Source organism: Leucopleurus acutus (genome assembly GCF_964270905.1).
Source record: "Leucopleurus acutus genome assembly, chromosome: 7".
Classification (NCBI taxonomy): domain Eukaryota; kingdom Metazoa; phylum Chordata; class Mammalia; order Artiodactyla; family Delphinidae; genus Leucopleurus; species Leucopleurus acutus.
In genome coordinates, this window is record NC_139150.1 from 66314228 (window position 1) to 66326368 (window position 12141).

The window sequence follows — 12141 nt, forward strand, 5'->3', positions numbered from 1 at the left end:
GTACTTATGTTTGTGCATTGAAACTATCTAGAATTAACAGGGACAATCAGGGGTTTCACAGGGCTGAAAAGAATCATGCTCAAAGAGTAGCCTTGGTTCAGTTTTTAACAAGGAGGATGCATTCATTCCTTGTTTCCTTCTAAAATTCCTACCCATGCATTATGTAATATTATTGTTATAATGAATAATAAATGAGTGATCCAGTTTTGACGTTTTATTTTATTATGTTCTAAATAGTTTTAGTTTGTGAAATATTCTTTCTATATCAAAATAGTTAATTTTGTAGCACTACTCATAAAGTGGAAGTACTTGAAAAACTTTTTAAGTGTTTTGAAAGATGTTAAACTACCTATTAATTTATTTTATAATAATCTTTATCAGAAAATATTGTTAGAACAGATCATAAATATATATACACATATACATACATATGTTATACATATATACACATGTATGTATGTGTGTACATTTTAAAATTTGAACTAATTAAAATAAATCATACAAAGTTTATCACATACCTGTATAAGCACAATTTCATTCTCTGAAATATGTCATATATTTTTATATGTAATATACTATATATATAATGTTTATATAGATATATAATTAACATTATATATAATTATGATATACATAAATATTTATATATACTTAATATTTATTTTTATATATACTGTATTACAATATATATATTGGGGCAGGATTTTTTATTGGGTAATAGATTAATACATACTATTATATATTTATATATAATATATAGTAATTTATATTATATATGTTTTATTATATGTAAAAATATATAAGCATTATATATTATAAATGAAAGCAAAAATCCATTGTGTCACATTTTAAAAATCTTTTTACCATAGGGTGAGGAAAATTATTTCTTTACAGATGATAGACTTTATGCACTCATGGTATAATTTTTTTAAGCCAGTAATTTGATGGAAGGCAAAAAAGTAATTCTAAACAGTAATAGAATCTTAAGTTTTAGAAGCAATCTTAAAATTTTTAATTATTCCTATCTTCTTCCCTATAAAAAAGCTTTTAGCCTTTGCTTGATACTTTTAGTTTATAAGTTTCTCAGTACTCTTCAAGACTGTTCTTTTTATTTTGTTCAAATTTCTAGATTGTTTCATATATTTAGTTGACATTTGGCTTTTTACAGTAGGCACCCATTTGTATCCTGATTCCTTATCTAGAGAATCTCAGAAACAGTCTAATCAGTTCTGTAGTTCAGACCTTCAAATAATAAAAGATAACTTTATTAATAAATTTTTTATTAACTTATTAACTGCTTCTGTTTCTCATAATTTTTCATGTATATGTTTTACAGACATTATATTGTTTTGGGTTGCCTTTCTTTCTCTTTTTTTTGTTAGTAAAAATATGTAATATAAAATTCCCAAATAAATGGTTAAGTGGAATATTATGCAGCTGTAAAAAAGAAAAAGGCAGCTCTGTATATATTTACACAAATCCTCCAAATAAAAAAAAGTGAAAAAAGCAAGCTGTAAAAAAGTGTGAATAGTTTGCTACTGTTTCCTTTAATAAAGCACATTTGTATGTGCACAGACTTCTGATAGAATACAGAAGGTAAGGGGGCTTCTGGAGAGGGGCTGGGGTTTGGGGACAGGTAAGACAGGGAGACTTCTTCATTAAATGGTCTCTTGTAACCTCTGCACATGTGGCCTCTTAAATTTTAAAACATTTTTCTCAATTCAAGGACTCCCAAGGGTTGTACTCTGGCTATGAATGTAAATGAAAGCTGCTGGGTTAATTTTTCTACTGAGCTCTTGGATAATCATTAAAATATCAGATAAAAATAATCTCTGTTTTGGAGCTGTAGTCTCAACATCAATTAGTATTATTGCAGGTATTACATAAGGAAGATTTACTACAGTTTGCGTTAACATTATCTTGTGTTCCTTGCAAAAGTTCCAACTGAGTGGAGGTCAGGCAAAACGAAATTAACCTGGGCTTAAAATGTGCTCACTGGTAATCCAGGCAGTTTACTAAGAGTTGACTGTAGTTCAATCTAAATTTACCAGGGAACTGTCATTATCTGCCAACACCACTCTCTCAAGCAGACTGCCCAAACGGCTGCATTTCAGCCCTCTTCATTGTAAGAGTGAAACACAGCTGGGCATACTTTTCATCTCTTGTAAGTGTCTCTACTTTTCTTCCACTCTCAGTTGAAAAGACCTACATCTAACATGTTTGGTTTTTTTTTTTTTTGGCTATGTTGTGTCTTCGTTGCTGTGTGCAGGCTTTCTCTACTTGTGGTGAGCAGGGGCTACTCTTTGTTGCAGCACGTGGGCTTCTCATTGCGGTGGCTTCTCTTGTTGCAGAGCATGGGCTCTAGGTGCACAGGCTTCAGTAGTTGCAGCATGCAGGCTCAGTAGTTGTGGCTCATGGGCTCTAGAGCACAGGCTCAGTAGTTGGGGCGCATGGGCTTAGTTGCTCTGCGGCATGTGGGGTCTTCTCAGACCAGGGATGGAACCCGTGTCCCCTGCATTGGCAGGCGGATTCTTAACCACTGCGCCACCAGGGAAGTCCCTACATCTAACTTTTGATCTAGTTAATATATTTTCAGGTTGGCTATGTTACAAAATTCAAAAAGTAAAATTTATGAAGGAACAACAATTTGAAAGATCACTAAAACAAACTTGTACAATAAGCTATAAACTCACCATGTTTGGTTATCCTGAGCATTAAATCTTTTGACTATTTTTACAAATGGGTGTTATGACAGCATAACATTGTTTTTCCTGTATTTTATGAAATAACATTTAAGAATTAAATTCCCCTGAGATAATAAAAAAGCTTTTTAGAAGAAGTATATGTATTCCACCTTCCAGTGTGATATGGTATCCAGATATCAAGGACGTCTAAATAAAAATAAAATGTTGGAGAAGTTAAATGCTAATATTTTTCAAAAATATTCTAGGCAAGTTGTACAGATTAAGGAATGAAAATCACATTTAAACCAATCCACGTGGTTTAAACTACTGTTGCTATCACTGGGCTATGACAGTTACAATTCCACAACTTTTGTAATGTGACATAATGTGAAGGGGAAGCAAAAACCACCTCAGTTTTCCAGCTCTTTGGAGTGATCTGGGGCAAAGCAATCAGAATTCAGTAACAGGATTTTCTCAACTGAACTAAGGACAGAGAATAGATGGTATGAGTCAACTCCCTGGCTGACTGTTACCTTTGGCCAAATAAGGAAAATGTCTTCTACAGCCAAAGGGAGATGAGAACCTCAGTAGGTGGATGGATTTCAGATTTGCACTAAAATTGACTTCATTTGGGATGCGGAAGCATCTAGGTGAAGGCCGGTTAATTGATAATTGACATCTCCTCCCAGTCTCTGCTCTCAGACACTGAGTTGATTATGCTCCTTAAATACTTCATGAACTCCATCCTGATCTCTTCCGGTCATCCTTAAGATTTGAGTGCACCAGCTTCAGCTTGTTCAAGGATGGCGCCAAAGCTGGGTTTGCTTTGTCACTTCCAGAGCCTGGTTTATGGTGTGCACTCAACAGATATTGAGTATCCTGTAAAAACTGCTGCTGGACGAAGCAGGAATACCACATCTCAGTTTCCTTCAGGTGGCTTGGGATGTCAGCATTGAAGATGATCACCACCCCATACGAGTCCCTCATCAGGGCTGGCCAGCAAGACTCGAACATTGGATCACCACCACAATCCCAGAGCTCAGATTCACACCCTTTTTGTTGTTGCTGGTAACATATGGGTTCTCAAATTCCAGGATCCTCATTCCTTGGGTTGGGTTGTATTTGGTGATGTCAGAAGATTTTGTCAGGAAGTTGGCCCAAAAGGTTTTTCCATTCTCACAGGGCCCCACAAAGAGGATCTTGGCCTTCAGCATTGCGGTCTGCTGCCCAAAGACCTGCCAGAGCACACCCAGGTGCTGCCAGAGCCCTTGCTGCTGTCAGGGCAGAGCCTGGGTTGCCTTTCTGAACGCATTCCATCTTGTCAGAGTTTGTATCATCAATATTCTTCTTAAAATATGGCACCTGTAACTACATAAAATATTCCAACAAGACCTTTCCATTTTAAAGTATGATGATTTTAAACTATTGGATGGAACATGCGGTCCATTCTAGGGTACAGTGCAGTGTTATGTGAATGGGATTTGAAAAATTATGTTTTCTACTAAATTTTGCACCTGCATTTATCTGTATAGTTGAATTTAGTGTACTGCAAGAACTATAAGCTGCAGTAAATAAGGCAATGATATCCATAGATGGACATTTTCTTACAAGATGGTAAAAAGATGAACTCTGTGTAATTTTAAGTGTTTGATTATAAGGACTCAAAGAGGAGGAGGTAATAGCACAGAGCTTGAAGACTTCAGAGGACTTTTACTCAGACCATCATTATAGGGTAGTAGTTGAGATGTCTTCAGTGTTTTTCCTGAATTGTTTGAATAATCATTTTCTGAATACACTACATGTCTCCTTCATTTTTATTTCTTGTGGGTGTGCATGTGTGTGTGGTGGTTATGATATACCAGCATTACTGTACTGAATCTGTATATTGTGCAAAAGACATACCAAGTCATAATTATCTGTAGGAAAAGTGGTCTAGGCACTTTCTTATTTGGATATACTTTTACTTGTTGATAAATGATGGAGTTGACCTAGCTTTATTTCTTTATGGGTTTATTTCTTTGAATTCCTAATTATTTGCATATTTATTGAATAATTAATCTGTGTTACACATTGTGCTATGGAATAGTGCTGTGAACTACCACAAATGATTTTTACCTTGCGTTAGAATATAAATAAAAAAATAAGTAAATAATATACATGTCTGTAACATATACAGAACATCTTAGTATAAACCTAGAACTTGCATAAAAGTCAGTAACCAGTTAAGTTGCCTAACTAAAATTTTTGCCTGACTGGTAATGATTCAACAGTTACGTGGAGAGTGAGCTAAATGAATAGCTTAACTTCCATTGAGAAGGTGGGCTAATGTCAATTGATTTGGGAATTTTTCTTAGAAATTAGTTGTGAATCTCCGAAAAGCAATGAAAAAATAAAGGTCAAGACAGAGCAGTTACAATTTTGGTGAGGAATATCATCAAAGTCAGAATCCTGAAATTGGACTAATGCATCTGGATTGCTGGTGTTCCTAGGCACTTGGCAGAAGCAAGTGTAAATTAACTCTGGAGGATAATAAAGCAATTCTGTCCTCAAATTATGTCTACAGTTTTACAAACTAATGTCTAGCACATAGTCAGAAATATCAAGTATGTGGTAAAGCAATATTAAAAATTAAAAGACGTAAGAACTGGAGGAGATTGGTTCAAGATGGCAGAGTAGAAGGACATGCGCTCACTCCCTCTTGCGAGAGCACCAGAATCACAACTAACTGCTGAACAATCATTGACAGGAAGACACTGGAACTCACCAAAAAAGATACCCAACATCCAAAGACAAAGGAGAAGCCACAATGAGATGGTAGGAGGGGCGAAATCACAATAAAATCAAATCCCATAACTGCTGGGTAGGTGACTCACAAACTGGAGAACAATTATACCACAGAAGTCCACCCACTGGAGTGAAGGTTCTGAGCCCCACGTCAGGCTTCCCAACCTGGGGGTCCGGCAACGGGAGGGGAAATTCCCAGAGAATCAGACTTTGAAGGCTAGCAGGATTTGATTGCAGGACTTTGACAGGAGTGGGGGAGAGATTCCACTTTTGGAGGGCACACACAAAGTAGTGTGTGCATCAGGACCCAGGGGGAAGAGGCAGTGACGCATAGAAGACTGAACCAGACCTACCTGCTAGAGTTGGAGGGTCTCCTGCAGAGGCAGGGGGTGTCTGTGGCTCACTGTGGGGACAAGGGCACTGGCGGCAGAAGTTCTGGGAAGTACTCCTGGGCAGGAACCCTCCCGGAGTCTGCCATTAGCCCTACCAAAGAGCCTGTAGTCTCCAGTGTTGGGTTGCCTCAGGCCAAACAACCAACAGGGAGGGAACAGAGCTCCACCCATCAGCAGGCAAGCTGATTAAAGTTTTACTGAGCTCTGCCCACCAGAGCAACACCCAGCTCTACCCACCACCAGTCCCTCCCATCAGGAAGCTTGCACAAGCCTCTTAGATAGCCTCTTCCAGCAGACAGTAGACAGCAGAAACAAGAAGAACTACAATCCTGCAGCCTGTGGAACGAAAACCACATTCACAGAAAGACAGACAAAATGAAAAGGCAGAGGACTATGTACCAGATGAAGGAACAAGTTAAAACCCCAGAAGAACAACTAAATGAAGTGGAGATAGGCAACCTTCCAGAAAAAGAATTCAGAATAATGATAGTGAAGATGATCCAGGACCTCCGAAAAAGAATGGAGGCAAAGATGGAGAAGATGCAAGAAATGTTTAACAAAGACCTAGAAGAATGAAAGAACAAATACCTAGAAGAATTAAAGAACAAACAAACAGAGGTGAACAATACAATAGCTGAAATGAAAAATGCACTAAAAGGAATCAATAGCAGAATAAGTGAGGCAGAAGAACGGTTAAGTGACCTGGAAAACAGAATGGTGGAAATCACTGCCGTGAACAGAATAAAGAATGAAAGAAATGAAGACAGCATAAGAGACCTCTGGGACAACATTAAATGCAACAACATTCGCATTATAGGGATCCCAGAAGGAGAAGAGAGAGAGAAAAGACCCGAGAAAATATTTGAAAAGATTATAGTTGAAAACTTTCCTAACATGGGAAAGGAAATAGCCACCCAAGTCCAGGAAGTGCAGAGAGTCCCAGACAGGATAAACCCAAGGAAAAACATGCCGAGACACACAGTAATCAAATCGCCAAAAATTAAAGTCAAAGAAAAATTATTATAAGCAATAAGGGAAAAATGACAAATAACATACAAGGGATCTCCCATAAGGATGACGGCTGATTTCTCAGCAGAAACTCTACCAACCAGAAGGGAGTGGCACGATATATCTAAAGTGATGAAAGGGAAGAACCTACAACCAAGATTACTCTACCTGGCTAGGATCTCATTCAGATTTGATGGAGAAATCAAAAGCTTTACAGACAAGCAAAAGCTAAGAGAATGCAACACTACCAAACAACTCTACAACAAATGCTAAAGTAACTTCTCTAAGTGGGAAACACAAGAGAAGAAAAGGACCTACAGAAACAAACCCAACACAATTAAGAAGTTGGTAATAGGAACATACATATCAATAATTACCTTAAATGTGAATGGAATAAATGCTTCAACCAAAAGAGAGAGGCTCACTGAATGGATACAAAAATAAGACCCGTATATATGCTGTCTACAGGAGGCCCACTTCAGACCTAGGGACACATACAGACTGAAAATGAGGGGATGCAAAAAGATATTCCATGCAAATGGAAATCAAAAGAAAGCTGGAGTAGCAATACTCATATCAGATAATACAGACTTTAAAATAAAGAATGTTACAAGAGACAAGGAAGGACACTACATAGTGGTCAAGGGATCAATGCAAGAAGATATAACACTTATAAATATATTCACCCAACATAGGAGCACCTCAATACATAAGGCAACTGCTAACAGCTATAAAAGTGGGCATCGACAGTAACACAGTAATAGTGGGGGACTTTAACACCTCACTTACACCAGTGGACAGATCACCGAGGCAGAAAATTAATAAGGAAACACAAGCTTTAAATGACACAATAGACCAGATAGATTTAATTGATATTTGTAGGACATTCCATCTGAAAACAGCAGATTACACTTTCTTCTCAAGTGCACATGGAACATCGTCTAGGGTAGATCAAATCTTGGGTCACAAATCAAGCCTTGCTAAATGTAAGCAAATCGAAATCATACCAAGGATCTTTTCCAACCACAACACTGAAATTAGAAATAAATTACAGGGAAAAAAACTTAAAAAGCACAAACAGATGGAGGTTAAACAATACATTACTAAATAACCAAAAGATCACTGAAGAAATCAAAGAGGAAATCAAGAAGTATCTAGAGACAAATGGCAATGAAAACATGACGACCCAAAACCTATGGGATGCAGCAAAAGCAGTTCTAAGAGGGAAGTTTATAGCAAAACAATGCTACCTCAAGAAACAAGAAAAATCTCAATCTAACCCTACACCTGAAGGAAGTAGAGAAAGAAGAACAAACAAAATCCAAAATTAGTAGAAGGAAAGAAATTATAAAGATCAGAGCAGAAATAAATGAAATAGAAACAAGAAAACAATAGCAAAGATCAATTAAACTAAAAGCTGGTTCTTTGAGAATATAAACAGAATTGACAGACCTTTAGTGAGACTCATCAAGAAAGAGGGAGAGGACTGAAATCAATAAAATTAGAAATGAAAAAGGAGAAGTTGCAATGGACACTGCAGAAACACAGAGCATTATGAGAGACTACTACAAGCAACTCTATAGCAATAAAATGGACAACCTAGAAGAAATGGACAAATGTTTAGAAAGCAATAACCTTCCAAGATGGAACCAGGAAGAAATAGAAAATATGAACAGACCAATCACAGGTAATGAAATTGAAACTGATTAAAAATCTTCCCACAAGCAAAAGTCCAGGGCCAGATGGCTTCACAGGCGAATTCTATCAAACATTTAGAGAAGTGCTAACACAGATCCTTCTCAAAAGCTTCCAAAAATATTGCAGAGGAAGGAACACTCCCAAACTCATTTTACGAGGCCACTGTTACCCTGATACCAAAACAAGACAAAGATACTACAAAAAAAAATTACCGACCTATATCACTGATGAATATAGATGCAATAATTCTCAACAAAATGATAGCAAACAGAATACAACAACACATTCAAAGGGTCATACACCGTGATCAAATGGGATTTATATCAGGGATGCACGGATTCTTTAATATACGCGAATCAATCAATGAAGAATAAAAAATGATATTAACAAATTGAAGAATAAAAATGATATGATTATCTCAATAGATGCACAAAAAGCTTTTGACATAATTCAACACCCATTTATGATAAAACTCTCCAGAAAGTAGGCATAGTGGGAACCCACCTCAACATAATGAAGGCCATATGTGACAAACCTACAGAAAAGATCATTCTCAGTGTTGAAAAACTGAAAACATTACCTCTAAGATCAGGAACAAGACAAGGATATCCATTCTCGCCAGTATTATTCAACATACTTTTGGAAGTCCTAGCCACAGCAATCAGAGAAGAAAAAGAAATAAAAGGAATACATGTTGGAAAAGAAGTAAAACTGTCACCATTTACAGATGCCATGATACTATACATAGATAATCCTAAAGATGTGACCAGAAAACTACTAGAGCTAATCAATGAATTTGGTAAAGTTGCAGGATACAAAATTAATGCACAGAAATCTGTTGCGTTCCTATTCAATAACAACAAAAGATCAGAAAGAGAAATTAAGGAAACAATCCCATTTACCATTGCAACAAGAGGAATAAATCTACCTAAGGAGGTAAAAGACCTGAACTCAGAAACCTATAAGACACAGATGAAAGAAATCAAAGGTGATACAAACAGATGGAGAGATATACCATGTTTTTGGACTGGAAGGATCAATATTGTGAAAATGACTATACTACCCAAAGCAATCTACAGATTCAGTGATATCCCTAGCAAATTACCAATGACATTGTTTACAGAACTAGAACAAAAAATCTTAAAATTTGTATGGAGACACAAAAGACCCCGAATAGCCAAAGCAATCTTGAGTGAAAAAAACAACTGGAGGAATCCGACTTTCTGACTTCAGACTATACTACAAAGCTACATTAATGAAGACAATATGATACTGGCACAAAAACAGAAATGAAATATAGGTCAATGGAATAGGATAGAAAGCCCAGAGATAAACCCATGCACCTATGGTCAACTAATCTATGACAAAGGAGGCCAGGATATACAATGGAGAAAAGACAGTCTCTTCAACAAGTGGTGCTGGGAAAACTGGACAGCTACGTATAAAAGAATGAAATTAGAACACTCCCTAACACCCTGCACAAAAATAAACTCAAAATGGATTAAAGACCTAAATGTGAGAGCAGACACTATAAAACTCTTAGAGGAAAACATAGGAAGAACACTGTTTGACATAAATCACAGCAAGATCTTTTTTGGTCCACCTCCTAGAGTAATGGAAATAAAAACGAAAATAAAGAAATGGGACCTGATGAAACTTAAAAGCTTTTGCACAGCAAAGGAAACTATAAAGAAGATGAAAAGACAACCCTCAGAATGGGAGAAAATATTTGCAAATGAAGCAACGGACAAAGGATTAATCTCCAAAATACATAAACAGCTCATGCAGCTCAGTATTAAATAAACAAACAACCCAATCAAAAAATGGGCAGAATACCTAAATAGACATTTGTCCCTAAAGGACATACAAATGGGCAAAAGGCATATGAAAAGATGCTCAACATCACTAATTACTAGATAGATGCAAATCAGTACTACAATGAGGTATCACCTCACACTGGTTAGAATAGGCATCATCAGAAAATCTACAAATAACAAATGCTGGAGAGGGTGTGGAGAAACGGGAACCCTCTTGCACTGTTTGTGGGAATGTAAATTGATACAGCCACTATGGAGAACAGTATGGAGGTTCCTTGAAAAACTAAGAATTACCATATGACCCAGCAATCCCACTAGTGGGCATATACTCAGAGAAAACCATAATTCAAAAAGAAACATACACCCCAATGTTCATTGCAGCAATATTTACAATAGCCATATCATGGAAGCTTCCTAAATGCCCATCAACAGACGAATGGATAAAGAAGATGTGGTACATAGATACAGTGGAATATCACTCAGCCATAAAATGGAACAAAATTGGGTCATTTGTAGAGACATGGATGGATCTAGAGTCTGTAATACAGAGTGAAGTAAGTCAGAAAGAGGAAAACAAATATCATATATTAATGCATATATGTGGAATGTAGAAGAATGCTAGAGATGAACTGGTTTGCAAGGCAGAAATAGAGACACAGATGTAGAGAACAAATGTATGGACACCAAAGGTGGGGGAAAGCAAGAGTCGGGGGTGGGGGTGGGATGAATTGGGATTGACATATACACTAATATGTATAAAATAGATAACTAAGAAGAACCTGGTTTATAAAAAAATAAATAAAATTTAAATTAAAAAAACTGGAAATGAAAGATAAAGACCTAGTTATTTGCCTATATATGAGTAATTAACATAGCAAACCCAAAAAAAATTTATAGAAAGATTTCTAAAATTAATAACGTGGATTTAGCACACTTGGTAGATACAAGGTCAGTGTAGAAAATTCAAATGCATTTTTTATGCCAGCATAAAAGTTAGGAAATAGACTTAAAAAGAATATAATTTATAATATAGGTAAAAATATGAACAGCAAATATAATGAAAGATATGTGTTACCTTTATACAGAGATCTGTAAAACATTATTGAGAGAAATAGAAAATCTAGTATGTACAGATAAATACAGAGTTCATGATTTGCAAGACTCAGTATGATAAAGATGTCTATTCTCTCCAAATAGATATTGAGATTCAGAGGAATACAAATTATCAGCAACAGGAAACTATTATTACCCCCAGGCCAGAAGGGGCAAGGAGAGAAGCTTTTACTGGATCTCTGTGAGAAGTCTAGCCCTGGGAGAGAGGCTGACTAATAGGAGAAGTATTCTTAGATACAGGAACAGAGACACTGCCAACTGTGGCTCATTGGAGAGGGAGATAGGGAAAGAAATACCTTGACCTCTTTTTCCTTTACCCTCTAATCATGGACCAGCACTTTCAGCTACTCAAATATAAACCCAGAAGAAAGGGAGCCAATGAAATGTAGTCTGTGGAAGTTGGCCTCTCAGGCTAGATTGTAGGCTAGAGTACAGAGAGTAATAGTGTAGAGATGATGAATATTGGATAAGAGAATATGTGGTGCATTCTCCATTTCTGCTCTTTTTCAGAGCTTTCCTGGACATTTATTGCTTAATTAATTTTTCCATATAAACTTTAGGTTAGACTGGCTTATTTCTTGTTTGCTATTTTATTATGGCATCAAATTTAAAAGCAAACTGAAGGAGAATTGCCCTCTTGATGAT

At 36.5% G+C, this 12141-nt stretch overlaps 1 protein-coding gene and 1 pseudogene across 2 annotated transcripts in view; one reads left to right on the forward strand and one right to left on the reverse strand.

Moving 5' to 3' along the window:
- The window catches only part of CNTLN (centlein), a 327580-nt gene that overhangs the window by 120077 nt on the left and 195362 nt on the right, over positions 1 to 12141 (forward strand). The gene's annotated exons all lie outside the window — the stretch shown is intronic.
- Positions 3346 to 3898, reverse strand: LOC309964578 (intraflagellar transport protein 22 homolog; annotated as a pseudogene). The gene has a single exon. The product of its transcript is annotated as an intraflagellar transport protein 22 homolog (transcript).